Source organism: Artemia sp. Qi Xiang Cuo, chromosome 21, assembly GCF_049724085.1.
Source record: "Artemia sp. Qi Xiang Cuo chromosome 21, ASM4972408v1, whole genome shotgun sequence".
NCBI classification, from domain to species: domain Eukaryota; kingdom Metazoa; phylum Arthropoda; class Branchiopoda; order Anostraca; family Artemiidae; genus Artemia; species Artemia sp. Qi Xiang Cuo.
In genome coordinates this window covers 52,633,888-52,648,609 of record NC_142814.1, presented here as the reverse complement: position 1 = coordinate 52,648,609, position 14,722 = coordinate 52,633,888, and the positions used below count along the sequence as shown (strand labels likewise).

The 14,722-nt window shown below is 34.9% G+C and overlaps 1 long non-coding RNA gene across 2 annotated transcripts in view; it reads right to left on the bottom strand.

The window, feature by feature from the left end:
* LOC148939725 (uncharacterized) overlaps window positions 1-14,722 on the bottom strand; it is a 73,499-nt gene that overhangs the window by 39,694 nt on the left and 19,083 nt on the right. The gene's annotated exons all lie outside the window — the stretch shown is intronic.

Here is a 14,722-nt window from a genome sequence, read left to right as displayed (position 1 = left end):
AGAACCAACCAAATAGAATTTAGGTCATGGTTCTCTTTATTGGCTTAAAATGCCGCAAGAAATGTTTGAAATTGATCTGATTTTTTCAAAGACAGTGAAATTTGAAATAAGAACCTATAGGAGAGCTTTATTCTCTCTAATGTTGATATTTAGCCAAACTTTTATGAAATAGCGCAGAAGCAGGGAATATGTTGTGTGGGTCTTTCCTTCAAATTATCAAAAAAAATATTATTGCCCCCTCCAGAAAAAAAAAATCCCCGTGCAACTGCCTGCATATAAACTATATTCGCCAATTTTGTTTTTCATATACAAGACTGCTTTAGCTTTGATTCGAGTTTTGCGCAGATCATAAATCCTTCACTTCAGGGGCTATTTACTTACTAAAGAGTAAGCACAGGAGTTTCGGGATTCTACGTAAAATTTTTAAATATTTATTTCCAAATTGCATTCAAAACTAATAACTATTTGAAAAAAATATTAACATCTATTTTTAAGAGCCTTGAGCTATAAAAAAAGGGATTAGTCTTCTCCAGTAAACCTTTACCTCTGCCGCACCCCCCTATCAAAGGATTCGTTTTCTTTTTCCATTTTGTCTTTAAGTTAGATTCATTTTTTTTCCCGAAATTCTACTATGTGTCCAATTCTTTTTCCTTCCACAAAAAAACATAAACCTTCTTAGTTTTTTGTTTCAAAATTGAATTATAAAAACATATCCAGAAGTATTTCAGCTAATTGTCCAAAAATTTAAACTTTAATTCGTAATAAAAAATAATTTTTTAAATTTCACATCTTGTTTTCCAATTGCGTTGGCGTTGACAACAGGAAAAATGCTACTACGTAATCAACTACTGAAACTGGACTACCGTTACGGAATTTTTCTTTGTCTGAACTTGTGAGAACACATTTGGCAAAAAATTTCTAAGAAGGGTTTTTCCTATGCCAAGAATTTTAGGAAAAGTTTATCTAATTTTTCACTAGTCAGTGCTGCAAAAAATTTAAATAAGGAAAGGGGGTGATTTTACATTTTACGTTCTGGATCAATGTTGTCGGATATTTTTAGTTATATCTGTATAGCTATTTAAAATATATTGTTTAGTCGTTAATGTGTATTAAGTTGAAACAAAAGTGAAGTGTGGCAAAATACATTGGAAATACATAGTTTAGGCTATGGATTTGCAAATTGTGGGGTTTGGGTGCAAATATATAGCCAATTGTATATTCCTCATTCATTTTGCAATATGCCACGAGTAAACACTGGTATAAGTATCATATGTACTGCAACAGCAATTCTTAAGTAAAAACGATATTGGTGCAATGTATTATTATTATTTTATTTATTTAGACCAGGACACTTAATATAGAAGAAGTTGAAGTTTCAAAAAGGACCTCGATTGGAAATTGAGAGGGTTATTGCCCTTTTTGTAATAGTCGAAAGTGATTGGAGGGTAAATAGCCTCTCGACTCACATCACTTCTCCAAACACATCCAATCAAAATTTTGAGGTAGCCATTCTGTTCAGCGTAGTTGAAAGGTCCAGAAGTTATGTCTTGAGGTTGACATCCCACCCTCTTCCTCCATAGCCCTCAGGGCAAGGGTTGTAAGTTATAGCCTGGGGACATGTAAGGTTTCTATAGAAAGGGTGGTCACATAGATTTTAGAAAGGGCTCATTGAATTGTTAATAAGAAGTTCTATGGGTTTTTTGAAGAGTTAAAGTGATCACAGGGCTGCTACGCCCCTCCCCTCAAACGTCATGTTTTCACGAAGTGTATCCAATAGAAATTTCGAGATGGCTATTTTATTCAAAACAGTCCAAATATCATATGACAAAGCTTTTGGGGTTGAAATAAACCCCCAGAGCCCAGGCGCAAGGTTTGTAAGTTATGTCCTGGGGCATTTAAGGTTTTTATAGAAGGGATGGTTGTATAAGCTTTAGAACAGGCTCATTTGGTGGAAAATGGAAAGTTCCAGTTCCCTTTTAAGAGTCAAAAGCAATGGAGGGCAACTATCCCCTCCCTGACTACCTCTCTCATCACCAAACGCATCTGATTGAGATTGTGAGATGGTCACTCCGTTCAAAATAGACTAAAGAACATATAACAATATCTTTAGGGTTGATACTTTAGGGGTGGCTCATCTGGTTGAAAATAAAAATTCTAGTTCCCTCTTAAGAGTCAAAAGTGATGGAGGTCAACCATCCCCCCTTTCTTCAACTACCCGTCTTTTCACCTAACGCATTTGATTGAAATTGTGAGGCATTGTGAGTAACTATATCTAACTATACGAAACTACCTATAAATAAAAAAAAAAAAATTTTAACTGAAAGTAAGGAACGACGTTAAAAATCAAAACGAACATAAATTATTCCGTATATGAAAGGGGCTGTCCCCTCCTCAACGCCTCGCTCTTTACGCTAAAGTTTTTTATTGTTTAACAAAAAATAGAGTTGTGAGAAAGTCAAACTTTAGCGTAAAGAGCGAGGCATTGAGGAGGGGACAGCCCCTTTCATATACGAAATAATCTCTGTTCGTTTTAAGTTTTAACGTCGTTCCTTACTTTCAGTTGAAAAAACTTGTTTTGTTTTTTTTATTTCATTTTTGAACGTTTTTGAATTAACGCAGGTTTTGATTTTGGCTCACCGTACACGAATAATTAAAACAAAATTTGTATATTAATTTTACTTTTTTTTGATTAAATGGTTTTCTTGAAAGTTGTTTAATTTTATTTACAAACGTTTTTATAAGTAATAAATATACGTAACTTACGAATTAACTTACGTAACGAACTTCTATATTCATAAATATTTAATACGTATATTAGGGGGTTTGCCCCTAGTCAATACCTTGCTCTTTAAGCTAAAGTTCAAATTTTGTCCATATTCTTTAAAAATGGCCCCTTAATCACAAAGGCCGTTAATTAGAATAAATAGCTCTTTTGAAAGTACTAAAAAATATTTAGCTTAAAGAGCGAGGTGTTGACTAGGGTGTGAACCCAATCATATACGTAATATTTTCTGTTCGTTTTAAGTTTTGATGTTGCTCCTTACTTTCAGTTGAAAAACTTTTTTTTATTTATTTAATTTCTGATCTTTTTCTTTAATAGTGATGGGAAATCCGGCACCCCCTTCATAGTAATTTCCCTTCCCCCATGAAAACTTCCTTCATTGAAAGATCCGCCCATATAGCCCCCTACCCCCCCCCCCCACCTACAAGAAAAGATCCCCCCTGAAAAGTTCTGTTTACTTCCCAATGACCAATACTATATGTTAACATTGGGTAAAGTTCATAACTTTCAGCCCTCCCCCCGGGGACTTCGGGGGGCTAAGTCATCCTAAAAGACATAGTTATCATATTTTAGACCATGCTGAACGAAAAGGCTATCTCGAAATTTTGATCGGGTGACTTTGGGAAAAAAATGAGCTTGGGAGGGGGCCTAGTTGCCCTCCATTTTTTTGGTCATTTAAAAAGGGCACTAGAACTTTTAATTTCCATTCCAATGAGCCCTCTTACGATATTCTAGGACCATTGGGTTGATACGATCACCGCTGGGGAAAAGAAGCAAAAAAAAACATATAAACACGCATCCGTGATCTTTCTTCTGGCAAAAAATGCAAAATTCCACATTTTTGTAGATAAGAGCTTGAAACTTCTACAGTAGGGTTCTCTTATACGCCAAATATGATGATGTGATTTTCAATAAGGTTCTATAACTTTTAGGGGGCCCTTCCCCCTTTTCTCGAAAATCAGCCACATTTTCTCAGGCGGGTAACTTTTGATGAGTAAGACTAAACTTGATAAAACTTATATATTTGAAATCAGCATTAAAATTTGATTCTTTTAATGTATCTATTGGTATCAAAATTCCGTTTTTTAGACTTTCGGTTACCATTGAGCCGGGTCACTCCTTACTTACAGTTTGTTACCACGAACTGTTTGATGAGGGATCTGGTATTAAAAATCAAAATAACAAAGGTTTTACTTACTATTTCCAAGTACATGGCTTTTATTGTAAATGAATTTGATTAATTTGGAGTCTTTAAAATATCAGAAATTTATCTATGAATCACTAACTGATATTTCCCTTTTTCTTTTTTTTGGTGGATAGGTTTTGAATAGATATCAAAGATAAACAGAAATGAAAAAAGCAGCAAGGAATTAAAAATGAATGAAGAATCAAATAGTTTAGACAGTGTTGTCTTAAAATAAATTATTTTCAATCTGAGATAATCTAGATAGGGTTGGCTTAACATAAATTACTTTCAATTTTAATTAGACGTTTTATTTATTTTATTTTCTTATTTATATTTTTACTTTATTTCATTATTTTCTTGTAAACATGTTAATTCAATTTTAATTTTTTACTTTGAATTTTGTTGCTTTATTTCCCTTAGTTTTTTAATTTATTTGAAGTTTTATTGGCGTCCAGTGGAACACATGGGTGAGGCAACCTTGGTCTAAATTCGACTCTCAATTTGAAAGGCGTGACCCTTTTCTTTGAAATCGATCCATGTGTATCTTCATGATTTACATGCTATTTCCCCATTAAAATAGTATATATAAGTGACAAAAATGAAAATCTCAATTTTTTCTGCATGTGGCTAACTATTTTCTGGGCACTCTCTACGTTTCCAGAACCACTTTAACAAGCTATCAGCACTTTATCCTCAGCATCACAAATTATTATACGTGAATTACATGGAGGTGAATGTATTGACCAGGTGATCGTAGAAAATCTGGAGAGGGATCATTTGATCGGAAAGCAAACATTGTAGTGCTATTTTTCGTTGGCCATAATATTCGATGGCAGCTAGCCTCCCTCCTACGTCCATTCTTTCACTAAAGTCTTCCGATGCAAAAATGGAGGAAGATAATAAATAAGATAAAAAAAATAGTCGAAAGATTTAATAACTACGTTTTTATCTCCAACTTGACCCCTCGACACCCACGGGGAAATGTCTACAAGTTTTGAACTTTGCCTCTTATTTATATATTTTATCGATTTTTGGGAAGTATACAGATATTTTTTGAGGGAAGTATTTTTGGTGGGCGAGCGGTTAAATCAATGGATTAAACCTATGAGTCACGTACAAGGTGTCCATGCGTAAAACTAGTACTACATATCGTTTATTGATGAAAAGATGATTTCACGTGAATTTAAACAAGAAATTCATATCTAAATTTATAACACTCAAAAAGTAGACTTATCAACTACTTGTCCGCAGCAGCTAATGTTCAGCTAGCAAAATGGTGAAACGTGTAATCTGGAAATCCTTTTGGACAAATTTTCTCTTAAACCTCTTTTTCTTTTTGAAGTCAAAAATGAAAGCAAAACAACAGCAACTTTTGGCACTTTCCAAATGGAGAGAATTTTGATAAGCAAATCAATTAGTTTTATCTGCTACCTCGATGAAGTGCAGAATACATGAGCAAAATGCCTTATGAGGTATATGTAGTAACGACGCCCCATTTTCGCTGCCTTTCTTGTCTTATTTTTTATTTATCTACAGCTTGGCAAAGGATTAGATAAAAGGCCGACTCTTTTGGCGATACAGGGATATTGACAGAAGGAAAAAAGATTCTTTTGAAATTTAAAAACTTCGAAAGAGTTTTCCAAACAAACAATATTTTTCTAGCCAACTAAATAACATTAAACTGAAGCTGTCCTAACTCCAAAAGTAAACGTTATAAGGTTCATGTCTTCAAAAGTGTCAGATGCAGATTATTTATCTATTATAAATTTACAAAGTTATTAATGATAGCCTTACATGGACTTGGACATTTTGATTTGGTTGGCGGTTTGGTTATAATGTTTTGTCCTAGGTAATTGTTATAGATGAGTAAGGTCGAAACCTTGTTCAAGTGCTTGCTTATCTCAATTGCTGGATAAGGATGACATTTCTTATCTTCTTCTCTTCTTTACTCTTTTTTTCTAACCAAACAATTACATAGAGCACATTATATAAATAAAAAAAAGCTTTTCAACTGAATATAAGTAGCGACATTAAAACTCAAAACAACCAAAAATTATTCTGTAAACAAGAGAATTGTCCCCTTCAATGACACCTTGCTCTTAACGCTAAAATGTTTTCACTTTGAAAAAACCTTCTTATTATAATTAAATGGAGTGGCAATCTCTTTCATATACATAATATTTGTTTTTTCGCTTCAAGTTTTGAAATTGCTCCATACTTTCAGTTGAAAAAACTGGTGTTGATTTAATTTAATTTCTGATCATTTTTAATAATACCGGGAAATCTGGCAGTAGTATGTTAACTTATACTTTGCTCTCTCTATGTTCCATCCTGTATTATTTGCGGCCTCACATGGCATTATACTATGTTCCATCTTGTGCTAGTTACATAACATGTTATGAAGGAAAAGTTTTTCTGACACAATTTACATAGACCAGATTTCTAGTTCATGGTATACATGTCTTTTAGGGTAAACTTCGCGAAAAGGTATTCCGTTTGCACAACTCTGATCTGATTGAATTGTCGCCCGACAATGAGATGTAATCACTGCTAAGCCTTTTTTGTTATTGCGAGAGGATTACCCAATTCACTTCTTAGTGTTAACTGACAGAGTTCCAAATACGAACATTTTGAAAAGCAGACAGTTTTTTTTTTGTTTAGAGTTTGTAAAAAAGGGGTAATTAGTGATTGTAAAATTTTTTAATGCTTTTACAATCGGAAATGTTTCATTAACATATGCAAAAAAAAGGGGTAATGGGATTTGCGAATTGGAGATGGGGTGATTTTGTAATGTATAATACACAAGTGATGTCTTGGAGAGTATTGTCAATTTAAAAAAGTTTAGAAATACAAAAAAATTTAACAAGAAACGGCTTAAGAGTGTTTTGAGGGAGATGGGTTGCATGGTGGGTTGAGGTGCACGAGGTGTCAGTTACAGGGGGTAAAGTTACACGGGGGTTTAGTTAAATTGGGTAGAGTTGCACGAGGTCTTAGTAGCGAGAGTGTTCAGTAGCACGGGGCTTCAGTTTTTTAGGGTTTCGATTATACAGGGGGTCAGTTACATTGAGGGTTCAGTTGCTCGAGGGGGGATTTGCGAAGTGGAGGAGATGGGATGATAGTGTGCTGTATAATGCACAAGTGATGTTTTTGAGAGTATTATCAATTTAAAATAGTTTAGATATAAAAAAAAATTAACAAGAAATGACTGAAAAGTGTTTTGAGGGAGATTGGTTGCATAGAGGGTTGAGGTGCAAGAGGGTTCAGTTAAAGTGGGTACAGTGACACGGGGGTGTAGTTAAAGTTGGTAGAGTTGCACGAGGGTTCAGGAGCACGACAGTTCAGTAGCACGGGGGTTCAGTTGTACAGGGTTTCGGTTATACAGGGATTCAGTTGTATGGAGGGTTCAGTTGCACGAGGGGGGATTTGTGAATTGGAGGAGATGGGGTGATAGTGTACTGTATAATACACAAGTGATGTTTTGGAGAGTATTGTCAATTTAAAATAGTTTAGAAATAAAAAAAAAATTAACAAGAAATGGCTTAAAAGTGTTTTGAGGGGGATGGGAGTGCAGGGAGGGTTGAGTTGCACGAGGGTTCAGTTAAAGGTGGTACAGCTACACGGGGGTGTAGTTAAATTGGGTTGAGTTGCACGAGGGTTCAATAGCACGAGAGTTCAGTAGCACGGGGATTCAGTTGTTCAGGGTTTTGGTTATACAGGGGTTCAGTTACAAGGAGGGATCAGTTGAACGAGGGTTCAGTTACAGGGGGTACAGTTACACGGGGGTTTAGTTAAAGTAGGTAGAGTTGCACGAGGGTTCAGTAGCACAAGAGTTCAGTAGCACGGGGGTTCAGTTGTACAGGGTTTCGGTTATACAGGGGTTCAGTTACAAGGAGGGTTCAGTTGCACGAGGGTTCAGTTAAAGGGGGTATAGTTACACAAGGGTTTTGTTAAATTACGTCGAGTTGCGCGAGGGTTCAGTAGCACGAGGGCTCAGTAGCACGGGGGTTCAGTTGTACAGGGTTTTGGTTATACAGGGGGGGGGGATTTTCAGACCTAGGTTTTTTAGGTTTTCGTGTGTGTTTGACTCCTAGGGATTTATTATTTGAGAAGTTAACTTAGTATTTTATGGTTTTACGTGCCTGAAATCATGAATTAGAATAGTTAATTACCTGTTTAGGGTTTTCAGACCTAGGTTTTTTAGATTTTCGTGTGTGTTTGACTCCTGGGGTTTATTATTTGAGAAGTTAACTTTAGTATTTTATTGTTCTACGTGCCTGAAATCATAAATTATAATAGTAAATTTAATGTTTAGTGTATTCATACCTAGGTTTTTTACTTTTTCGTGTGTGTTTTACTCATGGGGTTTATTATTTGAGAAGTTAACTTTAGTATTTTGTTGTTTTCAAGTCCAAGTTGGGTTTTCAGACCTACGTTTTTTAGATTTTCGTGGGTGTTTGGTTCCCGGGGTTTATTATTTGAGAAGTTAACTTTAGTATTTCATAGTTTGACTTGCCTGAAATCATGAATTAGAATATTTAATTGGCTGTTTTGGGATTTTCAGACCTAGGTTTTTTAGTTTTTCGTGTGTTCGAATCATGGGGTTTATTATTTGAGAAGTTAACTTTAGTACTTTGTGGTTTTACGTGCCTGAAATCATGAATTAGAATATTCAATTAGCGGTTTTGGCTTTCAGACCTTGTTTTTTTAGATTTTAGGGGGCGTTAGGTTCCTGGGATTTATTATTTGAGAAGTTAACTTTTAGTATTTCGTATTTGACGTGCCTGAAATCATGAATTAGAATATTTAATTGGCTGTTTGGGGATTTTCAGACCTAGGTTTTTTAGGTTTTCGTGTGTGTTTGACTCCTGGGGTTTATTATTTGAGAAGTTAACTTTAGTATTTTGTGGTTTTACGTGCATTAAATCATGAATTACAATATTTAATTAGCTGTTTAGGGTTTTCAGAACTAGGTTTTTTAGATTTTCGTGGTTGTTTTACTCCTGGGGTTTAATATTTGAGAAGTTAACTTTAGTATTTTTTTGTATTACTTGCCTGAAATCATGAATTAGACTAGTTAATTAACTGTTTAGGGTATTCAGACCTAGGTTTTTTAGATTTTCGTGTGTGTTTGACTCCTGGGGTTTATTATTTGAGAAGTTAACTTTAGTATTTTGTTGTTTGCAAGTCCAAGTTGGGTTTTCAGACCTACGTTTATTAGATTTTCGTGGGTGTTTCGTTCCCATGGTTTATTATTTGAGAAGTTAACTTTAGTATTTCGTGATTTGACTTGCCTGGAATCATGAATTAGAATAGTTAATTAGTTAATTACCTGTTTAGGGTTTTCAGACCTAGTTTTTTTAGATTTTCTTGGGTGTTAGGTTCCTGGGATTTATTATTTGAGAAGTTACCTTTAGTATTTCATAGTTTGACTTGCCTGAAATCATGAATTAGAATATTTAATTGGCTGTTTGGGTATTTTCAGACCTAGGTTTTTAAGCTTTTCGTATGGGTTTGACTCCTGGGGTGTATTATTTGAGAAGTTAAATTTAGTTTTTTGTGGTTTTACGTGTCTGAAATCATGAATTATAATATTTAATTAGCTTTTTAGTTTTTCCAGACATAGTTTATTAGATTTTCGTGGATTTTTGACTCCTGTTCTTTTTTTTTGAATGTCCGGGTTGGTGTTTTCAAGTCCAAGTTGGATTTTCCGACCTAGGTTTTTTTTTATATTTTAGTGTGTGTTTTGACTCCTGAGGTTTACTATTTGAGAAGTTAAATTTAGCATTTTCCGGTTTCACGTGCATTAAATCATTAATTAGAATATTTATTTAGATGTTTGTGGTTTAATACCGATTTTTTTGATCTTTAAGTGGGCGTTAGGTTCATGGGATTTATTATTTGAGAAGTTAACTTTAGTATTTCGTATTTGACGTGCCTGAAATCATGAATTAGAATATTTAATTGGCTGTTTGGGGATTTTCAGACCTTGTTTTTTTTTTTAGGTTTTCGTGTGTGTTTGACTCCTGGGGTTTATTATTTGAGAAGTTAACTTTAGTATTTTGTGGTTTTACGTACCTGAAATCATGAATTAGAATATTTAATTAGCTGTTTAGGGTTTTCAGACCTAGGTTTTTTAGATTTTCATGGATGTTTGACTCCTGGGGTTTATTTTTTGAGAAGTTAACTTTAGTATTTTATGGTTTTACGTGCCTGAAATCATGAATTAGAATAGTTAATTACCTGTTTGGGGTTTTCAGACCTAGGTTTTTTAGATTTTCGTGTGTGTTTGACTCCTGGGGTTTATTATTTGAGAAGTTAACTTTAGTATTTTGTGCTTTTACGTGCCTGAAATCATGAATTAGAATACTTAATTAGCTGTTTAGGGTTTTCAGACCTAGGTTTTTTAGATTTTCGTGGATGTGTTTTTAGACATAGTTTTTTAGATGTTCATGGGTGTTAGGTTCCTGGAGGGTTTTATGACTCCTCCCCCAAATGAATTCAGATGGTTTTTGGACTCATCCCCCTAGCCATAACTCCATTCAACCTTGAGCGAAGATATAAAAGTTTGATGAAGTATTTTTCTACTTAACAACTACATTAATAACTTCCAAGATGATAGGACTGTATGACACAGAATTTATCAGTTACCGAGAGTTCAATGACTCCTCACTGCAATGACTTCCAGGGGTTTTATGACTCCTCCTCGCAATGAATTCAGATGGTTTTAGGACTCATCCCACTAGTCATAACTCCATTCAACCTTGAGCGAAGATATAATAGTTTGATGAAGTATTTTTCTACTTAACAACTACATTAATAACTTCCAAGATGATAGGACTGTATGACACAGAATTTATCAGTTACCGAGAGTTCAATGACTCCTCCCCGCAATGACTTCCAGGGGTTTTATGACTCCTCCCAACAATGAATTCAGATGGTTTTAGGACTCATCCCCCTAGCCATAACTCCATTCAACCTTGAGCGAAGGTATAAAAGTTTGATGAAGTATTTTTCTACTTAACAACTACATTAATAACTTTCAAGATGATAGGACTGTATGATACAGAATTTATCAGTTTGAAAAAATCATCTTGTGGTGCTATATTTGAATGTGCATTTTTATTATTGTCTATAGAATTCGAAGAAATTGACTGTTATCATTGGATAGTAAACTATAACAAGTTTGAGCATGATAAAAGCTTTTGAAGTACTACATTACGTCATATAAACAGACTGGGATTCTACGACAGAGTTATTACACCACGTAATTATGCTGGTCAGGAACTGAGAAATGTTCAGGAGGAAGTCAGTGAAATTTGCAGCTTTTTCGGGGTTGAAGCGCTCTACGTAAAGGGTAATGTACCTACAGATAAAGTCTTAATTCAAAGGTGTGACCCTAGGATTCCACTTTTCAATCTAGAAGAGTTTAAGTGTCCTAAATTTGAAGGGGGTTATCACCGTCCTGAAGACGAGGTTATGTTCTTCGCACAGTGGATACCTAAGAACATACCTGATCGTGATAAATCCATAAGACATGGTAAAAACTATTCTGTATCATGGGACCATCGTATGTGGATGTTTAAGAGTGAACTCTAAGTACTAGTTTTATGTAAATATTTGTTGATGTGTTTTTTTTTTCTAAAAAAAATCTGTTAACACGTTTAAGCATTAAATATATTTAAGCTTAACACGTCTTTGTTCTTTAGAATATTTCTATTGTAAACAAGTAACAAACTCTTTCCAGAACTCACCTCTTGGATACACAGTGCAGAAACTTAATTTAAGAAACAATGAAAAAAAAATTGTAAGTAAGTAAGTAACAAATTCTTTCTTGAAGTCACCTCTTGGATATACAGTACAGATAATTCATTCAAGAAATTATGAAAAAATCGCAAGTAAGTAACAAACTCTTTATTGTTTTCACCTCTTGGATATACAATACGGAAATTTCATTCAATAAATTATGAAAAAATTGTAAGCAAGTAACAAACTCTTTCCTGAAGTCACCTCTTGGATACGCGATAGACAATGCAGAAATTTCGTTTAAGAAATTATGACAAAATTGTAAGCAAGTAAAAAACTCTTTCCTGAAGTCACCTCTTGGATACCCTGAAGTCACTTCTTGGATACGCAATACACAATACGGAAATTTCATTTAAGAAATTATGAAAAAATTGTAAGCAAGTAACAAACTCTTTCCTGAAGTCACCTCTTGGACACGCAATACACAATATGGAAATTTCATTTAAGAAATTATGAAAAAATTGTAAGCAAGTAACAAACTCTTTCCTGAAGTCACCTCTTGGATACCCTGAAGTCACCTCTTGGATACGCAATACACAATAGGGAAATTTCATTTAAGAAATTATGAAAAAATGGTAAGAAAGTAACAAACTCTTTCCTGAAGTCATCTCTTGGATCCACAATGCAAAAACTTCATTTAAGAAACTATGAAAAAATTGATTTCATTAAAAAAAATTATGAAAAAATTGTAACTAAGTAGCAAATTCTTTCTTGAATCCACCTGTTGGATAAACAAAAAGACATTTCGTTCAAGAAATTATGACAAAATTCTAAGTAAGTAACAAACTCTTTATTGTTTTCACGAGCTAGATATACAATGTAGAAATTAAATTCAAGAAATTATTAAAAAATTCTCAGTAAGTAACAGTTTATTTCTTGAAGTCAACTCTTGGATACACAGAACGGAAATTTCATTCAAGAAATTATGAAAATATTTGTAAGTAAGTAACAAACTCTTTATTGATTTCATCTCTTGGATATACAGTACAGATACTTCATTCAAGAAATTATGAAAAAATCGCAAGTAAGTAACTTTTTTTTCTCTTTATCACAAAGAATTTTCACTTAGCTACACGATGTAGAAATTTAATTCAAGAAATTATGAAAAAATTCTAAGTAAGGAAAAATTTCTTTCTTGAATTCAACTCTTGGATACACAATGCAGAAATTTAATTCAAGAAAATTTGAAAGTATTTGTAAGTGAGTAACAAGCTCTTCATTGATTTCACCTCTTGAATATACAGTACACATACTTTATTCAAGAAACGCGATGAAACACTTTTTGAAACTACATACTATCTGCATGCCTTTCCTTGGCACCTTTCCAAACGAGCGGAGATTCCCCACTGGTTCCTACTCATTGCAAAAAAAAGTGAGCAGTACGAAGACTCCACGTTTTCAACCAGACTGGTTTTTTAGAACAACACGAGAGACATGCAAAGTCGACATAGCTTTATTTCATTTTTAAGGTTAATTTAGACGAGGTTACGTGCGCGCGCACGTAACCTCGTCTAAATTAACCTTAAAAAATGAAATAAAGCTATGTCCTAAAACCTAAACCTAAAAAACCTAGGTCTGAAAATCCCCCCTGTATAACCGAAACCCTGTACAACTGAACCCCCGTGCTACTGAACCCTCGTGCTACTTAACCCTCGTGCACCTCGACCTAATTTAACTAAACCCCTGTGTAACTATACCCCCTTTAACTGAACCCTAGTGCAACTGAACCCTCCATGTAACTGAACCCCTGTATAACCGAAACCCTGTACAACTGAACCCCCGTGCTACTGAACTCTCGTGCTACTGAACCCTCGTGCAACTCAACCCAATTTAACTAAACCCCCGTGTAACTGTACCCCCTTTAACTGAACCCTCGTGCAACTGAACCCTCCATGTAACTGAACCCCTGTGTAACCGAAACCCTGTACAACTGAACCCCCGTGCTACTGAACTCTCGTGCTACTGAACCCTCGTGCAACTCAACCCAACTTAACTAAACCCCCGTGTAGCTGTACCCCCTTTAACTGAACCCTCGTGCAACTCAACCCTCCATGCAATCCCATCCCCCTCAAAACACATTTCAGGCCTTTCTTGTTAATTTTTTTTTATTTCTAAAATATTTCAAATTGACAATACTCTCCAAAACATCACTTGTGTATTATACAGTACACTATCACCCCATCTCCTCCAATTCGCAAATTCCCCCTCGTGCAACTGAACCCTCCATGTCAACTGAACCTCTGTATAACCGAAACCTTCTACAATTGAACCCCCGTACTACTTAACTGTCTTGCTCCTGAACCCTCGTGCAATTCAACCCAATTTAACTAAACCCCCGTGTAACTAGACCCCCTGTAACTGAATCCTCGTGCAACTCAACCCTCTATGCAACCCATCCCCCTCAAAACACTTTTCAGCCATTTCTTGTTAATTTTTTTTTATTTCTAAACTATTTTAAATTGATAATACTCTCCAAAACATCACTTGTGTATTATACAGTAAACTATCACCCCATCTCCTCCAATTCGCAAATCCACCCTCGTGCAACTGAACCCTCCAAGCAACTGAACCCCTGTATAACCGAAACCCTGTACAACTGAACCCCCGTGCTACTGAAATCTCGTGCTACTGAACCCTCGTGCAACTCTACCCAATTTAACTAAACCCCCGTGTAACTGTACCCCCTTTAACTGAACCCTCGTGCAACTCAACCCTCCATGCAACCCATTTCCCTCAAAACACTTTTCAGCCATTTCTTGTTAATTTTTTTTTTTATTTCTAAACTATTTTAAATTGACAATACTCTCCAAAACATCACTTGTCTATTATACAGTACACAATCATCCTATCTCCTCCAATTCGCAAATACCATTACCCCTTTTTTTGCAAAGGTTAATCAAACATTTCCGATTGTAAAAGCATTAAATAATTTTACAATCACTAATTACCCC